General features: G+C 36.1%; 1 long non-coding RNA gene across 1 annotated transcript; it reads right to left on the bottom strand.

Annotated features, from left to right (window-relative positions):
- Nucleotides 1–221: 221 nt before the first annotated feature.
- Nucleotides 222–6174, bottom strand: LOC123527488 (uncharacterized). The gene is made up of 3 exons (XR_008370954.1): nucleotides 5977–6174; nucleotides 2695–2861; nucleotides 222–358 (listed from the first exon to the last, which is right to left on the bottom strand). It is a non-coding gene; the product is annotated as an uncharacterized LOC123527488 (long non-coding RNA).
- Nucleotides 6175–6428: the final 254 nt, after the last annotated feature.

Here is a 6428-nt window from a genome sequence, read left to right as displayed (position 1 = left end):
GGACAGCTGTCACAAAGGGATCACTCTTGCCTATCAAGAACGAAAACAGAGTTGTTGGACTTATATTTCGATGAACTACTAAAACTAATTGAAGAGGAGGACCTCATTTATCGTTGGTATCAGAATGTGATATGTTTGGACATTTCACCCGAGCTCATAGCAATGTATCAATTGAAAATTAAATGTAAAGACTGGCGCGCAGTTGAACTAAGGACTCATTCTATTCGTTTAGGTCACATACCAATTAAAAAATTTGTTCTTTGCTCTATATAAAGTTTACAACAAATACAGTCTTTTTAAACACATTTATAAATTTTCACGCCATGGCAGCCATACCTCCTCTGAAACCTCTGTCTCTCTACACTAGAAAAATATGAAAAAAAAAGTGGGTGTCGAATAGTATGCAGTGAAATACCGGCTGACTGAATCGATCCTGATTGTGTTTATACAGTATTCCTCCGCAAAATTCCCAGAAAACCTATTTTCACTTTTGCACTTCCTGTTCAAGTAAATACCCAAAACAACACTAAAGTAAACATTTCTGTTAAAGGAAATATGTCCAAATCAACAATTAATTAAAAAAATTATGTATATATTGCAATGAAATTTGCTTCTATGCCCCCAAAAAGATTTACTATTTTTAGCTCGACTATTCAAAGAATAGTAGAGCTATTGGACTCGCCCATGCGTCGGCGTCCGCGTCCCGATTTGGTTAAGTTTTTGTATGTAAGCTGGTATCTCAGTAACCACTTGTGGGAATGGATTGAAACTTCACACACTTATTCACTGTGATAAACTGACTTACATTGCACAGGTTCCATAACTCTATTTTGCTTTTTTACAAAATTATGCCCCTTTTCGACTAAGAAATTTTTGGTTAAGGTTTTGTATGTAAGCTGGTATCTCAGTATATCACTAATGGGAATGGATTGAAACTTCACACACTTGTTCACTGTCATCATCTGACATGCAATAAGCAGGTCCCATAACTCTACTTTGCATTTTTTTCAAAATTATGCCCCTTTTTTTCACATAGCAGTTTTTGGTTAAGTTTTTGTATGTAAGCTGGTATCTCAGTATCCACTAATGGGAATGGATTGAAACTTCACACACTTGTTCACTGTCATGATCTGACTTGCACTGTGCAGGTCCCATAACGCTATTTGCATTTTTTCAAAATTATGCCCCTTTTTCGACTTAGCAGTTTTTGGTTAAGTTTTTGTATGTAAGCTGGTATCTCAGTATCCACTAATGGGAATGGATTGAAACTTCACACACTTGTTCACTGTCATGATCTGACTTGCACTGTGCAGGTCCCATAACTCTATTTGCATTTTTTCAAAATTATGCCCCTTTTTCGACTTAGCAGTTTTTGGTTAAGTTTTTGTATGTAAGCTGGTATCTCAGTATCCACTAATGGGAAAGGATTGAAACTTCACACACTTGTTCACTGTCATGATATGACATGCAATGCAAATGTTCAATAATTCTACTTCGCATTTTTACAAAGTTATGCCCCGTTTTCAACTTAGCAGTTTTTGCTTAAATTCTTATATGTAAGCTGGTATCTCAGTACTCACTAATGGGAATGGATCGAAACTTCACACACATTTCCACTATCATGAGCTGATAAGCACAGTGCAGGTTTCATAACTCTGTTTCCCATTTTTACAAAATTATGCCCCTTTTTGGACTTTTGTAATCATTCAATTGACAAGGCTGTTGAACGGTCGAGCGTTGCTGTCCTCCGACAGCTCTTGTTTATATAGGCACTTCTTTCGACTACACCAGGGAAGCTTACAACCGAATTACTGCAATATAACCTATAAGACAATATCAACCCTTTTTTCTATATATCTAACTGCTTTTTCCTTTTAGTACTATTCAACCTTGAATCAAAAATGTCAATCTGAAACGCTTAATTCAAGCGGTAAAATTTTAAGAGGTGAAGCTGTAAGGTCATGTAAAAGACCGGCTCTCGGAAAAAAATCTCATTTTTAAGTAAAATTTAGGACCTATACTTTTTTTAATTTTTCATCATTTAAAAGTATTTTTTATGCAAATTACAGTTTCAGTGAATAGAAAATAAACTGTTTGGGTGAAAAATGTCTTTAAAGAATGATAGTGTGAAATTCAAATACTATTTAAATAAAAAAAAAATGTCAGATTTTGTGAAAAAAGCACTTTTTTTTCATGAAATTTCTGTTTTTGATCATATTTTCTAGGTTTTGAATGAAAAAAGGGCTAATCAACAACTTTTGTTCTTTGAATTGGTGCCCCACAGGGGGATATACTTGATTAAGAAAATTGCTTAGCTTGCCCTTTGGGTATACCAATCAAATCTAATTGGCTTATCACAAGCAGAGAAAATGTGACAAATTCCAACCAATCTTTATTTAGCAGTTTGAACTTTTGCATGGCCTGACAGTTATTGCTCAAATGATTTGGCTTATAAAAGGTAGAGAAAAAAACTTATCAGGCATTCTACGTTTGGTGAAAGTCATAGTTCAAATCTAGTGTAAGATGCCAAATCTCACGGCTCGGCGGAGGGTCTCAAAGAATCACGGTTTTCAGAAAGGTTCAAGTCATGTATGAGGTAAGAAGTTAAACTACACACCAAAAAATGTAAACCAAAAATATGTAAGGCTTAACAAGACTGTTTTTGATGCTAGAATAAAGGAACAGAATAATTACCTTTCAAGATTTTGATGGGACAGATACTCCTGTTTCACCACTTAGGCCTAAACCAAGGACCCGAACTTTGACACAGAGTTACGCCACTCCAGAATTTAGTACTGTATACCCTGACCTCTTGACTAACAGACTGTACAGGCCCTTTGAGGTCAATAAAATGTTCAACTCTGAAATAAAGAAACACTGTTTAGGCAATAATTCATGTGTTGGTGATTTAGAAATTGACCCTACGGCATCTCGTAAATGGGGCTTGTGCTGGTACGAGCGGCTCAAGTGCTCTGTCTGTAACTATACAAGTCCATTCTATAGATTATTTGAACAGGCTGAGTCTCATAAAAGAGGTAGAAAGGCAGCTAAAGCAAATATAGGCTTGCAGTTAGGCTTAATGACTACATCTATCAGCAATACTGGTGCTTCTAGGATATTAGCAAATACAAATATTACACCCCCTGCCATGACCGGTATGGTTCATCAAGCTAACAAAGTCGGTCAGGCCATGGTAGACTTAAATAAACAAGATATGACTGAAATAAGGCAAAACATTGAAACTGAAAACAAACTCTGTGGGCATAAAAATAAAAAATATGTAAATGTTGAAGGTGATTCGTGTTACAACAATCCCCTGTTTAATTCTGATAACACACCATTTCAAGCCGGCACTATTGTCACCACCACTATGTGCGAAAACAATACCCGTGACAAAAAGGTCATAGGTGTTTCGGTTCAGAGCAAATTATGCAAAATTGCGTCCGAGCTAAGAAACAAGGGAAAAACAGTTGTATGTCCTAATCACAGGGGCCACTGTACGGCCACCATTTCTGAATCCGAGCCTGTTGGCAATGACTACAGATGGAACAGCTTGGTTACAGCTGACATTGGTGCAAATCTAAGTATTCACTCTTACACTGGTGATGGTGATTCTAAAGGACATAGTGGAGTTGACAATGGCCAGACTCTCAAAGCTGAACATCTTAAAGACATCAGACATTTAAACAATTCAATGAGGCGGCAAATAAACAAAGCACCTTTCAGTAAAAACATGTTTCCCGTTACAAAGAAGACTAATTTACGCAACAGGTTCTCACTTTCTGTAAAGGCCCGGTGTGTTTCAGAACTAAAGAAGGCACATACTATTTACAACAGTAACATAGACACTATCACAACAAAAATGCACCATGTTATGCTTGCCATTATCATGTGTTTTAAGGGTTACTGTGGTGACAGCTGTGTTAAGCACAGTCTTGTCTGTCCTGGCAACTACAACAGAGCATAAAATTATCTGCCATCAAATATCAAACTGAAAATGACAAAATCAGATGAATCTCTCCTGTATGCATGCATGCAAGTCTTGCTAGGCCCAGCAGCAATTACACTGACAAAACACATGTCCTCAACTCAGAAATGTGAGGCAGTTAACAGATCATATGTTTCTTGCTTGCCGAAATCTGTAACTTTCAGTCGGAACTGTTTTGGCCGCATACACTCTCAGATTCACAAACTAAATCATGCCTATGCTGGTTCTGCCTTAATGAAATCACAGTATCTGGGTGCTGGCTTAACTAAAGCCACATCAGTTATTAAGTATTTCATGAAGGCATAACAAAACAGTCTGAAACTGAAGTCAGCACAAAGAAAACTAAAGGCAATCACTGCTCGTTACACCGGACGACTACGTCGGTATAAACTTCATGCCGAAGTCCACTATTTTAAAGGCCTCACCGACACTAAACCAGACTTTACGAATATACCACGTCTCTCTGATCACATATATTCCAAGTAAAATGTGCTATATACAATGTGCTCAACAGTACAATCCATAATAAAAGCTGTATGAAAATATTCATGTCCAATTTGGCTGTAAAGTTCTATAAAAATCTGTACATATTGTAAATATTAGAATATAGAATCATTGTGTTATTTTAAATAGTGCTTTTTTGTCTTTATTGTACACTATATATGGAAATGTACCAAAATAAACAGTCCGGATACTCTCTATTCTGCCAGCTGTGACCAAAGCAATGGCTAACACAGGCCTGCCTCTGATTGTTTACAATTTGGGGTTCGAGGCTCAAGTGATTCGCATTACAGCATAAGGAAAATTTACACAAATGTGATACATGTTTATCTTCTGGAAGCTGGTACATATTTTTGACAACTTATAGGCTATTATGTGCACATAATAATACTTTGAACTCTCATCAAAGGGAAATTTCGCTCTAATTTTGCCGTATTTTGGCCATTTTTGACCATATGTAACACCCCATTTCCCCATATAATACAAGTTTTAATTCAAGCCTGGCTTTTAATGTGGTTAAATAATCATTTTCTGCCATATTTTTAAGAAATTCTCTTTGCAGACGAAAAAAAATGAACTCTTACCCCTGACCCGGAAATGCTGACAATATCAACCTTTTTTTCTATATATCTAACTGCTTTTTCCTTTTAGTACTATTCAACCTTGAATCAAAATTGTCAATCTGAAACGCGTAATTCAAGCGGTAAAATTTTAAGAGGCGAAACTGTAAGGTCATGTAAAATTAAGGCCGAGCTCTCGGAAAAAAATCTCATTTTTAAGTAAAATTTAGGACCTATATTTTTTTTAATTTTTCATCATTTAAAAGTATTTTTTATGCAAATTACAGTTTCGGTGAATAGTGAATAGAAAATAAACTGTTTGGGTGAAAAAATGACTTTAAAGAATGATAGTGTGAAATTCAAATACTATTTAAATAAAAAAAAAATGTCAGATTTTGTGGAAAAAAAAGCACTTTTGTTTCATGAAATTTCTGTTTTTGATAATATTTTCTAGGTTTTGAATGAAAAAAATGCTAATTAACAACTTTTGTTCTTTGAATTGGTGCGCCACAGGGGGATACACTTGATTAAGAAAATTGCTTAGCTTGCCCTTTGGGTATACCAATCAAATCTAATTGGCTTATCACAAGCAGAGAAAATGTGACAAATTCCAACCAATCTTTATTTAGCAGTTTGAACTTTTGCATGGCCTGACAGTTATTGCTCAAATGATTTGGCTTATAAAAAGTAGAGAAAAAACTTATCAGGCATTCTACTTTTGGTGAAAGTCATAGTTCAAATCTAGTGTAAGATGCCAAATCTCACGGCTCGGCAGAGGGTCTCAAAGAATCACGGCTTTCAGAAAGGTTCAAGTCATGTAAGAGGTAAGAAGTTAAACTACACACCAAAAAATGTAAACCAAAAATATGTAAGGCTTAACAAGTCTGTTTTTGATGCTAGAATAAAGGAACAGAATAACGTGATTACCTTTCAAGATGTTGATGGGACAGATACTCCTGTTTCACCACTTAGGCCTAAACCAAGGGCCCGAACTTTGACACAGAGTTACGCCACTCCAGAATTTAGTACTGTACACCCTGACCTCTTGACAAACAGACTGTACAGGCCCTTTGAGGCCAATAAAATGTTCAACTCTGAAATAAAGAAACACTGTTTAGGCAATAATTCATGTGTTGGTGATTTAGAAATTGACCCTACGGCATCTCGTAAATGGGGCTTGTGCTGGTACGAGCGGCTCAAGTGCTCTGTCTGTAACTATACAAGTCCATTCTATAGATTATTTGAACAGGCTGAGTCTCACAAAAGAGATAGAAAGGCAGCTAAAGCAAATAAAGGATTGCAGTTAGGCTTAATGACTACATCTATCAGCAATACCGGTGCTTCTAGGATATTAGCAAATACAAATATTACACCCTCTG

The sequence above is a fragment of the Mercenaria mercenaria genome, chromosome 5, assembly GCF_021730395.1.
Source record: "Mercenaria mercenaria strain notata chromosome 5, MADL_Memer_1, whole genome shotgun sequence".
In the NCBI taxonomy this organism is placed as follows: domain Eukaryota; kingdom Metazoa; phylum Mollusca; class Bivalvia; order Venerida; family Veneridae; genus Mercenaria; species Mercenaria mercenaria.
This window is presented reverse-complemented; position numbering and strand designations above follow the sequence as displayed.